Genomic DNA, 20,072 nt, shown 5'->3' on the forward strand with positions numbered 1-20,072 from the left:
GAAAATATATCCAAATGTATGGTATGCAGCAAAAGCAGTTCTGAGAGCAAAGTTCATTGTGATAAATGCAGATATTAAGAAATTAGAAAAATCACAAATAAAAAAATCTAACTTTAATATCTCAAGGAACTAGGAAAAAAGAACAAAGTAAGCCCAAAGTTAGCATAAGGAAGGAAATAATAAAGATCAGAGAGAAAATAAAGGAAACAGATAAAGATCAGAAAAACAGTAGACAGGATCACTGAAACTACGAGATGGGTCTTCAAAAAGATTCTTTTTAAATGACAAATCGTTAGCTGGACTAGCTAAGATGGAAATAAATGCAAATAAATAAAATTAGAAAGTAAAAAGGAGATGTTAAATATAATACTACAGAAATACATAGGCTCATAAGAGACTATTAAGAACAATCATGTGCCAACAAATTAGATAACCTAGAAGGAATGGAAATATTTCTAGAAACACACAACCTATCAACACTGAATCAGGAAGAAATAGAAAATCTGAACAGACCAATAACAAATAAAGAGATTGAATCAGGAATCAAACCCTTCCAACACAGAAAACCCCAGGACAAGAGAGTTTCACTGGCAAACTCTACTGAACATTTTCAGAAGAATTAACACCAATCCTTCCCAAACTCTTCCAGAAAATTAAGCAGAAGGGAATACTTCCAAACTCATTCCATGAGGTCAGCATTATCCTGACATCAAAGCCAGATAAGGACACACAAAAAAGAAAACTGTAGGCCAATATCCCTGGTGAATATAGATGTAAAAATTCTCAACAAAATATTAGCAAACTGAATTCAAGAACACATTAAAATGATTATACCTCATGACCAAGTGGGATTTATCCCTGGGATGCAAGAATGGTTCAACATATACAAATCAATAAATGTAACATATCACACTAATAAAATGAAAGATAAATATCACAGTCATCTCAATAGATGCAGAAAAATCATTTGACAAAATACAACATCCTTTCACGATAAAAATACTCTACAGATTGGGCACAGAAGGAACATACCTCAACATAATAAAGGTCATATAGAAGAAACACACAACTAACATAATCAATGGAGAAAAATTGAAAGCTTTTCCTTTAAGATCAAGAACAAGACAAAGATGTCCACTCTTATCACTCTTATTCAAATAGTAGAGGTTCTAACTAGAGCAATTAGATAAGACAAAGAAATAAAAGACATAAAATCTGAAAAGAAAAAGCGAAACTGTAGCGATTAGCAAGTGATGTGAGCTTGTATATTGAAAATCCCAGAGACTCAGCCAAAAAAAAATTGGAACTAGTCAATTGCAGTAAAGTTGCAGGATACAAAATTAACATACAGAAATCAGCTGTATTTCTATACACTACTGATGAACCATCTAACAAAGAAAGAAATCTATCCCATTCAAAATAGCATGAAAAACAACAAAATATTTAGGAGTTAATTTTAACCAAGAAAGTGAAAGATCTGTACAACAAAAACTATAAGAATTTGCTGAAAGAAACTGAAGAAGACACAAACAAATGGAAAAATATCCTGTGTTCATGGATCAAAAGAATTAATATTGTTAAAATATCCATACTACCCAAAGCCATCTATAGATTCAACACAATTCCCATCAAATACCAATGGCATTCTTCACAGAAATAGAAAAAAAATCCTAAAATTTGTGTAGAACCACAAAAGACCCTAAATAGCAAAAACAATACTGAGGAAATAGAACAAAGCTAGAGATATCACACATCCTGATTTTAAACTATACTATAAAGCTATAGTAATAAAAACAGTATGGGACTGGAACAAAAATAGACACTTGGACCAATGGAACAGAATAGAAAGCCCAGAATTAAAACCCCTGAATATACAGTCAACTACTATTCCAGAGGAGAGCAAAGAACACCCAGGGGGAAAGGAGAGTCTCTTCAATAACTGGTGTTGGGAAAACTGGATAAACACATTCAGAACAATAAAATTATACCCCTATGTTACACCCCATGGGAGCTCAATAAAGACTTATTGAATTTTTAAAAAGATTACAATATGCAATATTTCTATCACATCTCAGAATCTCTTTGTAGTCAATTCATCTACCCAGACCTGGTCCCTTGGGGCTCATTCATCAGGTAGTTGTCTTACAGTTTTGTTTTTATATTACTTTATAAATATGTAGTCACAAAGTATGTGACTTTCTGAGTCTGGCTTCTTTTACTGAACATGATACATCTGAGATAAAGCCATACTGTTCCATGTATCAGTCATCACTATTTTGTATACAGGTACTACAAAAGCTGAAGAACATTCGAGTTGTTTCCATTCTGGAGGATGATGAATAAAGCCACTGTAAATGTTTACATGCAGGTTTTTTTGTTCAAATTTTTGTACTGTTACACATACATCAAAATCTACCATCTTAATTTTCTAAGCATACAGTTCACTGGTATTAAATACAAACATAATATTGTACAACCATCATCACCATTGATCTCCATAGCTCTTTTTGTCTTGCAAAAGTGAAATTCTGTTCCAGTTAAACTCCCCATTCCTCCCTCCACTCAGCCCCTGGCAATCACTGTTCTATTTTATGTCTCTATGATTTTTATTACTACAGGTACCTCATGTAAATGGAATCATATGGCACTTGCCTTTTTGTGACTGGCTTGTTTCATTTAGCATAATGTTTACCCTGCAAGGTTTATCTCTGTTGTAGTATATCACAGAATTTCCTCACTTTTTAAGGCTGAATAATATTCCATTGTATGTATATACCATATGATTCTTATTCATTCATCTGTCAATTGACACTTGTGTTTCTTCCACCTTTTTTTTTTTTTTTTTTTTTTTGCGGTATGCGGGCCTCTCACTGTTGTGACCTCTCCCGTTTGGAGCACAGGCTCTGGACACGCAGGCTCAGCGGCCATGGCTCACAGGCCCAGCCACTCTGTGGCATGTGGGATCCTCCCAGACCAGAGCACGAACCCGTGTCCCCTGCATCGGCAGGCGGACTCTCAACCACTGCACCACCAGGGAAGCCCTCTTCCACCTTTTGGCTGTTGTGAATATTGCTGCTATGAACATGGGTGTACAAATATCACTTTGAGATCCTGCTTTCAATTTTTTGGATATTCACCCAGAAATGGAATTGCTGGATGGTATGATAATTCTACTTATAATTTTTTTTAGGAACTGCCATACTGTTTTCCACAATGGCTATACCATTTTAGATCCCCACCAGCAGAGCACAAGGTTCAATTTCTTCACATCCTTATCGACACTTGCTGTTTTCTGTTTTTTTGATAGTAGCCATCTTAGTGTGAGGTGGTATCTCATTCTTGTTTTGATTTGCATTTTCCTAATGATTAGTGATGTTAAGCATCATTTCACATGCATAAATTATGGGCTGTCTTCTTTGGAGAAAAGTCTATTTAATCCTTTACCCATCTTTCAATTGGGTTGCTGTTTGTTGTTGAGTTTTAGTAGTTCTCTATGTACTTTGGATATTAATCCTTTATTAGATACATGACTTGCAAATATTTTCTCCCATTATGTAGATGGATTTTTCCTCTATTGATAGTATCTTTTGATGTACAAATTTCAAACATTTTCATGAAGTCCAATTTGCCTGTTTTTTGTTACCTGTGCCACATCTAAGAAATCATTGCCAAAAAAAACATTGTGAATTTTTTTTTTTTTTTTTTTTTTTTGTACGTGGGCCTGTCACCGCTGTGGCCTCTCCCGTTGCAGAGCAGGCTCAGCAGCCATGGCCCACGGGCCCAGCAGCTCCGCGGCACGTGGGATCTTACCGGACCGGGGCACGAACCCATGTCCCCTGCATCGGCAGGCAGACTCATCAACCACTGCACCATCAGGGGATCCCCCATTGTGAAGTTTTTGTCCTATATTTTCTTCTAAGGTTTCATTGTTTTAGCTCTTAAATTTAGGTCTTTGATCCATTTGGAGATAATTTTTGTATATAGTGTTAGGTAGGTGTCCAAATTCATTCTTTTATGTGTGGCTATCCAGTTTTTCCAGCACCATTTGTTAAAAAGAATCTTTGCCCGTTGAATGGTCTTGGCAACCTTGTCAAAAACTATTTAACCATATATGTAATATGTTCATTTCTGGGCTCCCTATTTTACTTCATTGGTTTATATGTCTGTTTGTATGACATTATCACACTGTTTTGATTACTGTAGGTTTGTAGTAGGTTTTGAAATCAGGAAGTGTGGGTACTCCAGTTTTGTTCTTCTTTCAAAAGATTGTTTTGGCTATTTGAGACCCCTTAAGATTCCATATGAATTTTAGGATGGGTTTTTCTATTTCTCAAAAAAAGTCATTGGGATTTTGATAGGAATTGCATTGAGTCTGTAGATCACTTTCCATAGAATTTACATTTCAACACCATTAAATCTTCCAATTCATGAACATGTGATGTGTTTCAATTTATTTGTCTTCTTTAATTTCTTTCAGCAATGTTTTGTAGTTATCATTGTACAAGTCTCTCATCTCCTTTGTTAATTCCTAAGTATTTTATTCTTTTCATGCTACTGTAAATTAAATTGTTTTCCTAATTTCCTTTTCAGATTGTTCGTTATTAGTGTATAGAAATGCAACTGAGCTGGTTCACTTTGTTGTACAGCAGAAACTAACACAACATTGTAAAGCAATTATACTCCAATAAAGATGTAAAAAAAATGCCACTGATTTTTGTATGTTGATTATTTTATCCTGCTACTTTGCTAAATTTATTACTTCTGACAGTTTTGTGTGTGTGTGTGTGTGTGTGAAATCTTTAGGGTTTTCTAAGTAAGATCATATCTACAACTTAATAGAAAAAAAACAAATAACCCAATTTCAAAATAGGCAAAGGACCTGAAGAGACATTTTTCAAAGAAGACATACAAATGGGCAACAGGTACATGAAAAGGTGCTCAATATCACTAATCACCAGAAAAATGCAAATCAAAACCACAATGAGATCACCCACTTTACACCTGTTAGAATGGCTATCGTTAAAAAGACAAGAGATAATAAATGCTAGCAAGAATGTGAAGAAAAGAGAAGGCTCATACACTGTAGGTAGAAATGTAAACTGGTAGTCACTATGAAGAACAGTATGAAAGTTCCTCAAAAGATTAAATACATCTACTATATGGTCTACTAATCCCACTTTTGGCTATGTATTCAAAGTAAACAAAACCATTATCTAGGAGAGGTATCTGTACTCCTATGTTGATTGCAGTAGAACCAAAATGGCCATTAAAAAATCAATGGATCAAGAAAATGTGATATATGTATATATGTGCATAAACACACACACACATACATACACATACATAATATTCCATGGTGTGTGAATGAGCTTGGGGGTATTAAAGAAACCAGACAGAAAAAGACCAAATACTGCATTGTATCACTGTATCATTTCTATATCAAAAAAAAAAAAAAAGTTGAACTCATATGCAGAAAGTAGGAAAAGTGGTTGCAGGGGCTGGATGGCGGGGGGGAAACAGAGAAACACTGGTAAAAAAAAGTACAGACTTTCAGTTATAAAATGAATAAGGACTGAGGACATAATGTATAACATGATGACTATAGTTGGTAACACTGTATTGTATAATTGAAATTTGCTGAGAGTAGTATGTAAATGTTCTCACCAAAACAAGATAAAACAAAAAAATGTGATATGATGGATGTTAATTAAATCAATGTGGAAATTCCCTTCACAGTGTATACATATATCAAATCACCATGTTGTATACATTATCTTAGAATTTTGTCAATTATATCTCAATAAAGCTGAAAAAAAATCATATTATCTGTGAACAGAGATACTTTTACTTCTTCTTTTTCAATTTGAATGCTTTTTATTTTTTTCTTGCCTGATTGCTCTGGTTAGAACTTCCAGCACTGTGTTGAACAGAAGTGGCAAAAGTGGACATCCTTGAGTTGTTTCTGATCTTAGAGGAAATGCTTTCAGCCTTTCAGTATGGAGTATGATGTTCACTATGAGTGATGTTCACTATGAGTATGATGTTCACTATGAGTATAATATTATTATATTGAGCTAGTTTCCTTCTGTTCCCAGTTTGTTGAATGTTTTTATCATGAAAAGATGTTGAATTATGTCAAATGCTTTTCTGTGTCAATTAAGATGATTGTGTAGTCTTTGTCCTTCATTTAGATTTGATAGATTTTCATATGTCGAACCATCGTTGCATTCCAATATAGATCTCTCATAGTCATGATGTATAATCCTTTTAATATGCTCCTGAATTTGGTTTGCTAGTGTTTTGTTGAGGAGTTTTGTATCAGTGTTGAACATAAGGGATATTGGCTTGTAGTCTTCTTTTCTTGCAGTGTCTTTGTCTGGCTTTGATATCAGGGTAATATTGGCCCCAAGAAATCAGTCAGGAAGTTTTCCTTCCTCTTCAACTTCTGTGAAAAGTTTAAGAAAAACTGGTTTTAATTCTTCCTTAAATGTTTGCTAGAAATCAATAGTGAAGCTATCGGGTTCAGGACTTGTCTTTATTCTGATCACTGATTCAATCTCCCTACTAGTTACAGGTCTATTCAGAATGTCTATTTCTTTGTAGTTTAGTCTTTAGTAGGTTTGTATTTCTAGTTATACAATTTGTCTCGTTATACAATTTGTTTTTTATCTCGTTATACAATTTGTTAATGGAGAACTGTTACAGTACTCTTATAATCCTTTTTATTTCTGTAAAGTCTGTAGTTTGTCCCCACCTTCATTTCTGATTTTAGTAATTTAAGTCTTTTTCTTAATCCCTGGAGCTATAGGTTTGTCAGTTTTGTTGGTCTTTCTGAGCAATCAACTTTTGATTTTATTGATTTTCTCTATTTTTTATTCTCTATTTCATTTATCTCTAATCTTCTTCCTCTGCTATCTTTGGGTTTAGTTTGCTCTTCTTCTTTGAGTCCTTTAAAAGTTGTAAACCTAGCTTGCTGATTTGAAATCTTTGTTAATGTTAGTGATTGTAACTATAAATCCTCCTCTTAGATCACATTTGATGCATCCCATAGTTTTGGTATGTTGTGTTTTTGTTTTTATTTTTTTTAAGTATTTTCTTTTCTAATTTCCCATGTAACTTCTTTGACCCACCGGTTGTTCAAGAGTGTGTCATTTAATTTCAACAATAGTGTGAATTTTCCACTTTTCCTTCTGTTATTCATTTCTAACAATCCCATTGTGGTTGGAGAAGACACTTTGTATATCTCTTTTCACTGAAACTTAATTGGCCTGACATAGGGTCCATTCTGGAAAATGTTTCTCGTGCACTTGAGATAAATATGTATGCCATTGTTGGCTACAGTGTTCTGTATATGTCTGTTAGACAGTTATTAAGTCCTCTATTTCCTTACTTCTGTTTGACTGAACTATCCATTATCATTATTAGGGTCCTGAAGTTTCCAACTATTATTGTAGAATTGTCTATTTCTCCCTTGAACTCTGTCAGTTTTTGCTTCATATATTTTGATGATGTGTCATTAGGTTTGTAAATGTTTATAACTATTATATCATTTTGCTCTATTGAAACTTTCATTAATATGTTTTTCTTTGTCTCTTTTAACCTTTTTTTGATTTAGTGTATTATTTTATCTGATATTAGTATAGCCACCCCTGCTCTCTTTTGGTTATTATTTGCACTGAATATCTTTTTCAACACTTTCAATTTATTTGGTCTTTGGATCCAAAGTGACTCTTGCAGATAGTATACAGTTGGATCAAGTGTTTTAATCCATTTTCTCAATCTTGGTGTTTGGCCTGGAGGTTTAATTCATCTATACTCAAAGTAATTACTGAAAAGGAGGGACTTACTTCTGTCATTTTGCTTGTTTTTTATATGCCTTATAGGTTTTTGTTTTTATTTTTGGTCTCTCATTTCCACCTTAACTGTCTTTTATGTTTAGTTGATTCTTTTGGTAGTAAAATGTTTAAAATACTTTCTCACTTTCTTTTGTGTATATTCTGTAGCTCTTTTCCTTGTGGTTACCATGGGGTTTACATTTACCATCCTAAAGTTATAACATTCTAATTTGAATTCATACTAGCTTAACTTCAGTAACATACAAGAAGTGCCTTTACAGTTCTGTCTCCAGTCCTTTCTCCCCCAAATTACATCTTTATACATTGTATGCCCCTAAACATAACTATTTTTAAATGTATTAGTCCCTTAAATTATGTTGAAAACATGTAGAATTAGACCACAGTTAAAATAATATCAATACTAGCTTATAGGCTAACAATTGTCTATTCAATCTATTAGTCTGTTAAATCATGTAGATAACAAGTGTAGTAACAAACCACTGTTACAATAATACTAACTTTTATAATTGTTCATGTATTTCCCTTTGTTAAGATCCGTATTTCTCCATATGGCTTTGAGTTATGGTCTAGTGTCCTTTCATTTGACTCTTGAAAGAGTCCCTTGAGCATTTCTCACAGGCAGGTCTAGTGGTAACAAACTCTACTGCTTTATTTAGGAATGTCAATTTCTCCTTCACTGTTGAAAAATGGTTTTGCCAGATATAGGATTCCTGGTTGAATTTTTCTTCCTTTAGCACTTTGTATATGTCAGTCCACTCCTTCTGGCCTCCAAAGATTCTAATGAAAAATCTGCTGATAATCTTATTGAGAATCCCTTGTATGTGAAAATTCACTTCTCTGTCTTTGTTTTTATAAGTTTTATTATGTCTTGATGTGGATCTTTGAGTCAATCTTACTTGGAATTCGTTGAACTTCTTGGATATTTATATTCATGACTTTCATCAGACATGGGAAGTTGTCAGCTATTATTTCTTCAAATATTCTGTCTCTTTCCTCCTCTCTTCTGGTACTCCCACAGGGTGCATGTTGGTCTGCTTGATGGTTTCCCATAGGACTCTTATGCTATGTTCATTTTTGTTCAATCTTTTGTCTGTTCCTCAAACTTGATAATTTCCATTGTCCTATTTTCATTGTCCTATGTTCACTGATTCCTTCTGCATACTCAAATCTTCCTTGGAGCTCCTCTAGTGTATTTCTCATTTCAGTTATTGTACTTTCCCAGCTCCAGAAATTTTTGGTTTTAGATTTCCTATCAATTGATATTTCCCTTTTATTCATAAGTTGTTTTGCTTTTACTTTCTCCACATCTTCTATTAGTCCCTCAAGCATCTTTAGAACAGTTATTTTAGTCTTTATCTAAGTATAGCTGCCATCAGGTCTTCTTCAGGGATAGTTTCTGTCCATTTATTTACTTCTCTTTGAACCACCCATATTTTCCTGTTCCTTTGTATGTCTTGTAAGTTTTTTCTTTGAAAACTAGACTTTTTTTTTTTTTTTTTCCGGTATGCGGGCCTCTCACTGTTGTGGCCTCTCCCGTTGCGGAGCACAGGCTCCGGACGTGCAGGCTCAGCGGCCATGGCTCATGGGCCCAGCCGCTCTGCGGCATGTGGGATCCTCTTGGACCGGGGCACGAACCTGTGTCCCCTGCATCAGCAGGCGGACTCTCAACCACTGCGCCACCAGGGAAGCCTGAAAACTAGACATTTGAATTTAACATTACGGAAACTGAAATCCATATTCTCCCTCTTCCATATGGTTTGCTCTTTTTTTATTGTTTTTGGTTCTTTGATTATTGTATGGTGTATCTGTGTTAAGGACCAGCCTGATGTGTAAAACCCAAGGTCTTCTCAGACTTTTGAGCCTTTCCCTGGGATTAGTGGGCAATTTCTAATTTTCCCCATATGTGCAGTTGTTTTTGAATATCCTAGTTTTTAAGCATGTCTGGCTCCCCAAAGGGGAAAAGGAAAAATAAAGAGGGAGGGGAAAAGGGGGTGCCTGCCTTGCTATTCCCCTGTAAGTCACTTCAATGGGGCAGCAGATAGAAGGGACAGCTTACAAAAATGGGAGGAGGTACAACAACCATGGCTGCCAACCTCTTTGTACCTCTGTGATCAAAAGCAGCAATTAACAATTAGAGCATAGATTCCCCAGTATTTAGAGTTCAGGGTCCTTTTGCCCACCCTGACTCCTACCAGCTGCATGCAAGGTGTTCCAGGATACATACATGGCTGCCTGCCACATGGTTGGGGTTGGGGGATTGGTAGCTGCTACTATGAGCTGAAATTAACCTAAATTAACTACAATTTATTGTCCAAGGCTTACCCTGGAAGTTGCAAGCTTTTAATAGACTCCAGAGTTCCAAAATAGTGACATCAGGCAGATTCTGCTGGTGCAGCTGTCTACGTGGGGAGATGGAATCCTGGTACTTCCTACTCCACCATCTTCCCAGAAACCTCTTAGGTATAGATTTTCATGTGAACATAGTTTTTTTTTTGTTGTTCTTCTTGGGTAAATACTTAGAAGTGTTGTGGATAGGTCACACGTAAGTGTATGTTAACTTTATTACAAACTTCCCCAAACTGTTTTGCAAAGCAGGTGTACCATTTTATACTTCCACCAGCAATGTATGCGAGCTGTAGTTGCTCCACATTCTTGACTACTCTTAGTACTATCAGAATTTATCTTAAGCCTTTCTAATAGGTGTGTGGTCCCATCTTATTATGGTTGTATTTTGCATTTGTCTAATGGCTAATCATGTTTAGCATCATTTCATGTGCTTGCCATCTGCAAATCTTTGGTGAAGTGTCTTCAAATTTATTGTTCATTTTTGTTTTTGTTTTGTTCTTACTGAGCTTTTAAAGTTCTTTATATATTCTGGATACACTCCTTTGTCAAATATATGTTTCCCAAAGACTTTTCCTAGTCTGTGCCTGCCTTTTCATTCTTCATAGTGTCTTCTAAACAAACAAGATTTTTATTGGACAAAGTCCTATTTAGTTTTTTAATGGATCAAACTTCTGGTGTTGTATTTAAGAACTCCTTGTGTAAGCAAAGTCACACAGATGATTTTGCTAGAAGTTTTATAGTTTTACATTTTGGTCTATGATTTATTTTGAATAAATTTTTGTGTGAAAGAAATTAAGGTTCTTCTTTTTTCGGGGTGGGGGCACATTCAGGTGTCCAATTATTCTAGCATCTTATATTTAAATGACTACCTTTCTCCACTGAATTGTCTTCTCATTTTTGTCTAAAATTAATTTACTATACATGTGGGTCTATTTCTGGACTTTTCTGTTCCAGTGATCTATGTGTCTATCCTTCTGCCAAATACTATGTTACTTATTCTAGCTTTATAGTAAGTCTTAGAAGTATGTAATCCAAGTCATACAACTGTTTTTCAAAATTGTGCTGGCTATTCTAGTTGTTGCTTTTCCAAAGAAATTTGGAAGTCAGCTTAGCAATATCAACACAAATATCCTGCTAGAATTTTCAATCTGAAATGAATCTATGTATCTGAGAAGAGGTGACAAAATAATCATGAGTCTTACGAAACATGTACACAGTGTATCTCTCCGTTTATTTAGGTCTTCTTTATTTTTTTATCAAAATTTGGTGGAAGGTCTTCAACATACAGGTCTAGTACACATTTTGGTAGATTTATACCTAATTATTTCATTCTGAAACTACTGCAAATGGTAATTGTAGAAAAAAATTTCAATGTCTAACTGCTCATTGCTAATGTACAGAAGTATAACTGATTTCTACATATTTACTTTTAATCTTACAATCTTGTTTAACTTGACTACAGGAGCTTTTTGATTCTTTGGGATTTTCTACATAAACAATCATATCATCTCTGTATAGGAATAGTTTAATTTCCAATCTGCTTAGCTCTTCTCTTTCTCATTTTAAGCACTGGCTGCCAGTGAGATTTTGAATAGGAGTAGTGAGGGTGCCCTTCCTTGCCTTGCTTGCCCTTTCCTTAGGGAAAAAACATTTAGCCTTTAACCATGGAGTATCAGGATAGCTGGAGGCTGTGCAAACACTTTTCAGCTTAAGGAAGCTCTTTTCCTAGTTTACTGAGTTTTTATTAAGAATGGATATTTAATTTTGTCAAATGCTTTTCTTTCACTTATTAAGATGATCATATGCTTTTTCTTCTTTAGTCTATTGATAGGATAAATTATATTTACTGATTTCCAAAGATTCAATAGCCTGCATTTTCTAAGATAAACTTCTCTTGGTCATGATTTAAATCCTTTTAATGTATATCTTGATTCAACTTGCTCATATTTTGTTGAGGACTTGTGCATCTATATGAGAAATAGGAATATGTAGTTTTCCTGTAACTTTTTTTACCACCAGGATAATGCAGGCCTCTTAATATGAATTTGGAAGTGTTCTGTTGTATAGTATTGTTGTTTTTTTCATTTAACGTTTGGCAGAATTCACCAGTGAAGCTATTCAGCCCTCCAGGGAGATTTTTAACTACAAAGTAAATTTATTAGATATAGAATTGTTCAGGCTACCTACTTAAAAAAGGTTTGGTAGTTTAACACTTTCATTGGCCCATTTCATCAAAGTTGTCAAATTTATGGAAATAAATTTGCTAAAAATACTCCAATATCATCTTCTTACAATTTGAGGGGGAGGAGGGGTTGTTTTCCTTGGCAGCAACGCTAGAACTTTTTCCACTTTATTCATCTTCTCAGGAACTAGTTCTGTTTCCAATGATATTTTCAACGGTTTTCTGTCTATAAGTTCTACTGATTTATGTCTATTGATTTATGATTACTTTTATTATTTCCTTGCTCTGCATGCTATGTGCTTAATTTACTCTTTTTTTCTAGTTCCTTAAGGTAGAAGGTTAAACCTATTATTTTTCTTCTTTTCTAATATATCTAATATAGCCAAATTCTCTTTAAACCCTCCTCTTAGCTGTATCCCCCAAATTCTGATGTTGTATTTTCATTTACATTCAAATATTTCCTAATTTTTCTTATAAAAAAGTCTGCTTTGATCCATATGTAATTTAGAAATGTTATTTAATATCTAGGAACTTGAACATTTTTTCAGATATTTCTTTTACCAATATCTGGTTTTAATCAGCTAAAATCAGAGAATGTACATTGTATGATTTAAAGTTCTGAACTTATTAATGTTTAATGTTTTGTGATACTGAATCATTTGTCTTCTAAAGTATTCACTGTTGTTTAGTTCTTGGGGTTGGGTAGGAAGAAAAATCTTACTCTTTTTAAACAAAAGGATGGATACACACAGTTCAAAAAGAGACATAACATCATATTGTGGTATTACAATTTCATAAATGATGATTAGGAAAAAAAAAAGTCTAAAAATCCTCCTGGATGGGGGGGGGGGGCAAAAAATGGCTAAGAAACACTAGATTAGAGGTGTTTGACTATTTTATTTTTCATTTAAGATGTGATATATTTGTCATACAGAAAAGTGTAAAAAAAATATAACAGACCCCATATCCCAAGCCCCAGATTTAACAGATGTTAACATTTAGACAAAATAGTCTTCAGATATCTTTTTTAAAGAAAAATCCAATATATACAGAACTACCCAAACTTCAATCTCTTTCCCTTCCACCTTTTTCTTCCATAGCAAGATAGTCAGTCTTCATAAATAATATATAATATTTTGTGTACCTTATTAAGCTCTGAAAAGATTTAAACAATAAAGAAATTAATCAGTTGCTCAGATTTTCTTCTGGAATTCTTAGATTTTCAAAGATCCTGGTATATAAGTAGTATAAAAGTGGTATATTGATACTATAACATAACTTAAAAAAATAAAATTTCCTGTGTAGTCAAATACCTTTTACTCATTTCTGATATGTATAAATATACACATATATTTTTAAAAGAATATAATCCCTTTAAATCTTTGTATATTAAATCATAGATACCTCATTTGATCTCCCAGTTTTTCCCCATGGCATTAAAGCTTATGCTTACTATGTAAAGGATCTCTCTTTCCTGGTACTTTTTCCGTATTCGGTGAGTCTTTGTTGTTTATTTTAGATTCCCTATACTGGCCTTTGTGTGACTGCTGTATCTCTACTACAGTTTGCGTTCAGGAAATGCCAGAGTAGAATATATAGTAGTTTAAGTTCTTGGGGTGGGAATTCTATTTCTGAGAATCATCAGTTCTATCTTTTACGTGCCTAACACATGTAGTTAGCTCTCATCTACTGAACAGTCCTACTGAAGTCTCTATTTTTCATTTTACATGCATTAGTAAAGGAAATTAAATGTAACAAAGTATCTTACTAATTTTATTAAACTTCTCCATTACTCACAAAGGCAAGTGTTCTCTTCTTACAGGGTGGTAAAGATCAAATTACTATACCTAAGCACTCAGTACTATGCTTTTTGAATTTTGGATACTTAATAGGTATTGATTCCTTTCCCTTACTTCCTTTCAAAGACTTAATCTCTCTCAACATTGATTTTTGAAGGAGTCTCATTTGAACAGAAAATACCTTCCAAATCCTCTAAAACAGCAACTTGTATGCTACTACTTTTTATTTGGTGATTTACCTAATCAGGATTATGCTGATGCTGTTCATGACTAGGGTGAAGTTACTCTGAGAGCATATGCCTCCTTAAATTTTACACCCTAGGAGCCTCGCTCCCTATACACTAGTCCCTGCCCTTGTAAAAGGCATAAATGGAAAACAACCACACGGCAGTAAGAGTTTTATATACTGTATATTGTAGTAAAACATTTGCTTTTGCCTGCCTAATACCTAAGCTTCTCTTTTGATTTCACAGTGCTTTGCTTTTCCTTTAGAGAACAAGTCCATTCCCAACTCTCCTTTCATGTGGTTTATATGAAACTTCACTTCTCACCTCAGAGGTGACATATTTGACCCACACTTGACCAGTGTGCCAAATCCCTCCAGCAAAAAGAGAAAGGTACTTACTGTTTAAAGTAACTGAAAAATTCAATGACAGACTAGCTATTAGGGCTTTTGCTGTGGGATCAAATTATAAGTAATTCTCCAATTCCATGACGACTTTTTAAAAAACTCATGGGTTGGGGGCAGTTTCTGTACAAGTCCTAGAAATCTTTCTAATTTTATTTACTTGAGGCACATGCTCAGTTTATGAAGTAGTCATGGGGTTGGAATGTGCGTTATCCATAAAAAGGTTAATTCATAGACACCAAAGATCCTAAACTTATCAAAATAGTCTCATGTTCCCTAAGTGTGGCAAGGAAGAATCTGGGCATCTCAGTGATGATCATGGTGGAAAGATGACTAAAGTTTTATCTAAGACCTCGGAATTTTTACATCACCTTCAGGACCAGGTGAGTTGAGAACCACCACAACCACCACCATGACAGCTAATGTTTATTGAAAACTTGATTACATATATAATATATAAATACCAGATTTTATATATATATTATATGAAATATAAATACCAGATTTTATATATGTATTATATGTATTTTATATATATATATATATATATATATATATATACACACACACACCAGGTTTAAGTATTTTATATTCATCTGATCATCTTTACAACCCTGAGGTAGGTATTTTTACTATCCCCATGGAAACGGAAAAAAAGGTACAGAACTTGCCCAACGCCATAAAGCAATTAAGCTATACACACAAGATTTGAATTTAGAACCTATACCTGTAAAACCACTTTAATACACTATTTCTCAGTAAACTAGTTAGGCTGAAATTCCTGTCACTGTAGAAGGATAGGGACTCCAGAGTTTTATTTAGGTTGATTTTTAAAAATATTAGTTTTTGGCATACCTGACAGATCTAAATGTTCTAAGGAATAATTTTTTTAGCTTTTGATTCACTACTCCTGTCGTAATTTTTGATAATTTCAAAATCCACTTAGATGATCCTTTCAATACCTGAGTTTCTCAATTTCTTCAATTCATCTCTTTGCATGACCCCACTTGCATTCAACTACCATGTTCACGTTCTAGAATGTGAACTTAGTCACTCATTACTGCACTCTAATACTGTCAATTTCAGTCCCTTTCTCTTATTTCAACCTCCCAAATTTCCTACCTCTAGAAATTAACTACAACACATCCTCAACCACACTGCAATCTCAATGGATCATACCATTTCTCCACTGTGCCTCAAACTTCTTCCTTTTATTAATTTGCTCATTATTAATTTGCTCATTAATTTGCTCATCCTCAACCACACTGCAATCTCAATGGATCATACCATTTCTCCACTGTGCCTCAAACTCCTTCCTTTTATTAATCTGCTCATTACCAGATTACTTTCCATGCCCCTCCTTCATCATCATTCTCTTGATTATAGCAACACCCTTCCCTTTCTCCCTTTTTGTTGTATTCACCTGGGAAAATTCCAACTTTAATCATTTGACTCTGTGTCTACTCAATGATAGGACCAAGGCTAAACTTAACTGGAGAAAAACACAAAACTATGTTGACTGATCTCACTTAAATTAATAACCATGGACTTCAAGTATGCATTTTAAGTAACGTCTAGCAATTCTTCTAAGAGTCTATTCATTCTCTCACTTTCCTAAACATCTATTTTACATCTTCTTTTCTTTCCTCAATCCATTTTTCCCCAACACTTCTTCCCTCTACTTCATGACCTTGCTTCCTATTTCACTGACAAAATGTAACAAAACTTTTATATGCTCCCACTATATGTACTAAACTGCAAATACCTAGACATACATAATCTGTCCTTCCTTCCACTGCTATTAATGAGCTGTTTACACACCCATCTTTAAAACTAACCCTTCTATTTGTACACCATATCTATGGCTCCAGCAATATTCCTCTCCTTCTTCCATCATGTTCTCTACTAGCTTAGTCCTATTAACACATAAATCTGCTATATCTTCAATCTTTATAAAATAAAATAAAAACAAAAACCTTGATACCATACCCCCCTATAATAACAGACCCTTTCTCTACTTCCCTAGAGAGTAAGACTTAATAGAGTTGTCTTCAGAACTCATCTTTCTTGCATCATTAACAGACCTGACATGTTTAATCATTCCTTCCTAGTTGAGATTTTTTTCTTCATTTGGCTCTACCTATTCCTAGTCATTCTTCTTTGATGTTTTCTTACCACTTGACATCTAAATGTTAATATGTTCCAGGGTTCACATTCTCATTCTTCTAATTCCTATCTTTAAGTTTCTCATTTGCCTTATTTCACAAAGCTATGAGTAAAAGGGAAGAAGCTATGATTCACAACATCATTCCAACAAAGATGTGACTCTAAGGTAAAACTGTTATTACATACTCACAGGAGAGTATCAATCAGAGCAAATTAAATAAAACATATCAAAGTTTCATACTTAACAGAGAGCTGAAATTAATTTCACTAAGGGAACAGAATAATTTTATATGAGAAACATTTACACCACTGAGTGACATTCTGATAGATTGGGGGACACAAAACTGGAAGACTAAGTTAGGGCAAGGATACAAATTCCCTAAACTGTGAAAAATCCCCCACTACTAATAAAACACAAAAACAAAATCGACAACAAAAAGAATCATCAAAACTCATAGCCAATCAAAACCACTCCTAGAATAATTACAAGAAATAAGATTACTATAAAAAAAAAATGTTAAGTGCATCAGTATCCAGGTAAGAATGAAAAAAGGGCAATATTTGTAATCATAAAAGAAAATTTATATTTAATATAAAGCCACTTAATAAAAAATTTATGTAATTATCAAATTATACTTTCTTTGATGTATAAAACATAAAGAAAAATTAAGATTATTTTATTGGAAAGAAAATAATTTATTATATATGAGGAAGATGATGAAAATACATGTGATATATCTCTAATAAACTGATTTAAATGCATATAGTTTTAATTTTTAAATACACTTTAAAAGCTGTTACGCACAGTTCCATAGTCCAGGTGGTCAATTTCGTCTCCACAAAGTTGGAAAGCACTTGAGATATATGAAAAATTCAAATGGAACCTAAAATACCATAGAAATTCATTAAAAGTAATCATGATTATAAAACAGTTCACTAGTTTTAAAATAACTAAAAGCTAAAACATTTATATTTAGAAAATTAGTGAATCATGTCAGTACAAAATTTTAATTGTCTAAATAAACAGCTTACACAGAAACTGATTTATAACATTAAAAAATAAAACATTTTAACTGTGCCAATAGAAAAAAGTAACAGCAATTTCAGTATCTCTTAACTTTTTGTACTCAGAGTGACAATGATTAACAGAATTTTTCATTGGTTTCATAGTACTATTTATAGCAGGATTTGCAAGAAAGAAATGTAAAGCCTTCAGTGCTTATTTTCCTACTTATAAAAGTTTAGATGGTTAGGTTGGTGTCTCGGATCCACCTTGACATTTTAATCTAACAAGTAGAATCCAAATTGGTCAGTCCTTAGAACTACTAAGGGACCTTTTTAAATTAGATTCTTGGTCCCAATTCCAGAGATTCTGATTTATTAGCTCTAGGGCAGAGTCCAGGAATCTTTATGTGTAAAAATCCATCCTCAGTAGTTCTCAACCTTAGTTGCACATTAGAACCAATACTTTGGGAAATCTGAAAATCCTAATATGTATGCTGCAATCCAGACCACTGAATCAAAACTCTGGGGGAGAAACCCAGGCATCTGTATGTTTTTTAGTTTATTATTATAGTTTTCTTTAGTCAGTATTTTTTGAAAAAGTTCCACAAGTCATTCCAGTATGCAGCTAAAACTGAGAACCACTGTTTGGGTGGTTCTGGTTATCAACTAGTCTCCTCTTACATACCTACCAGAATTTTTCTTTCCACTTATTGAGCTACCCTGAGTCAACATTATGTATTCTCCTCTCTGTTACTCTTTTCTTATTCCTTTTGTTTTACTTTGCTTAGAAAAAGAAAGAGGAAAAAAGATACTTCTACTTGCTATCTCAATAATAAAACCTCAGATGTAAGGTCTGCTACTCTTATTTGGAATTTACATTGAAATCTAGTTATTTAAATTTTTAACAAATGTACTTTTTAATAGGAAAAAAAAAAACCAATCAAATTTTACAACACATTATATATATAGAACACCTAAACCAGATACATCATGAAAAAGAAAACATATATGTTACTGAATTAGGTTTAGAAAATACAAAATAGAAGAAACAAGAATAAAATTTGTGTTAAAGCAAATGTATACATTGTCCAAGTAAAAAGCTGACCTGATTCACTAACTTTCCCTGGAAAAACTACATAACCTAAAGGATAGCACAGAAAATTAAGCAACAAATCTAAAAACCACATAAAAGATTTGTTCAATCAACACAGGTAATTTTTAAAATACTTCATTTCAATACATTGTAAAAAAATTACTGCTTAAACTGGATCAATGGGTTGGGGAGAGACAAAACATTTGCAGGAAAATCAAAAAAACACTGCCCCAAAAAGGATACGACAAGAAAGGATACACTTTGTATGACAGTATTACAGCAGTATTTACGCAGGAATGCTTCTAAAGAAGAACAGCAGAATGCAATTTAATTTTTTCTTATTTTTCATGTTAGATTTACAAATAAAATGATTTTTTTAAACATACACTGAAAATGGTTAATTTTTATCTTTTCTTCTACGGTATTTGTAAGACTTCTGGCTATACTAGTATAGACACTTTACAACAAAATTCAAATATTCAAGGTGCCTCCCAAAAGGAATAAACATTAGGCAAAATTTTCTTTATATAATTTTTTCAGCTTAACCCTCAGTAATTCTGGCTCACTTACTTCATGTTCTTCCAGTATACTAAGGCAGAAAGATTTAAAATAATAAAAAACAAAAGGAATATATTTCTACTCATCTTTCTTAAATCAATGTAATATAAAATGCTTAATTCTACCATTTTTAATCATTAAATTACTTAAGTATGAATTAAAATTACTTATTTGAAAGATGAAATACTTCATTCCAAAAAAATATGTACGTATTTCTGTGAGGTGTACAATTAGTAATTAGCAATGCAAATTGTCAGGTCCCACCAAGGGTAACCAACTTGTCCTGGAGTGGCAGACACTTTCCCAGTGTTAGCATTAAAAAGTCCAGTATCCTGGAAAACCCCTTACTCACAGGAAAACTAGGGATGATTGACTGCCCAAGGCCCAACCCCCTTGCAGACCGACTGAATCAGAAACTCTGGGTGGGGGTGAAGGGAAA

General features: G+C 33.6%; 1 protein-coding gene across 5 annotated transcripts in view; it reads right to left on the reverse strand.

The window, feature by feature from the left end:
* The window catches only part of RNPC3 (RNA binding region (RNP1, RRM) containing 3), a 67,417-nt gene that overhangs the window by 14,962 nt on the left and 32,383 nt on the right, over positions 1 to 20,072 (reverse strand). For 2 of the 5 annotated variants that reach the window (XR_012334251.1, XR_012334250.1), the window contains exon 15: positions 17,783 to 17,861. The gene's annotated coding sequence lies outside the window, so the exon portion shown is untranslated. Of the gene's footprint in view, positions 1 to 13,261; positions 17,862 to 17,969; positions 19,378 to 20,072 lie in introns of those variants that run through there. The other 3 variants (XM_019919367.2, XM_019919369.3, XR_002173076.3) reach the window with 2 other exon arrangements.

The sequence above is a fragment of the Tursiops truncatus genome, chromosome 1, assembly GCF_011762595.2.
Source record: "Tursiops truncatus isolate mTurTru1 chromosome 1, mTurTru1.mat.Y, whole genome shotgun sequence".
NCBI lineage: Eukaryota > Metazoa > Chordata > Mammalia > Artiodactyla > Delphinidae > Tursiops > Tursiops truncatus.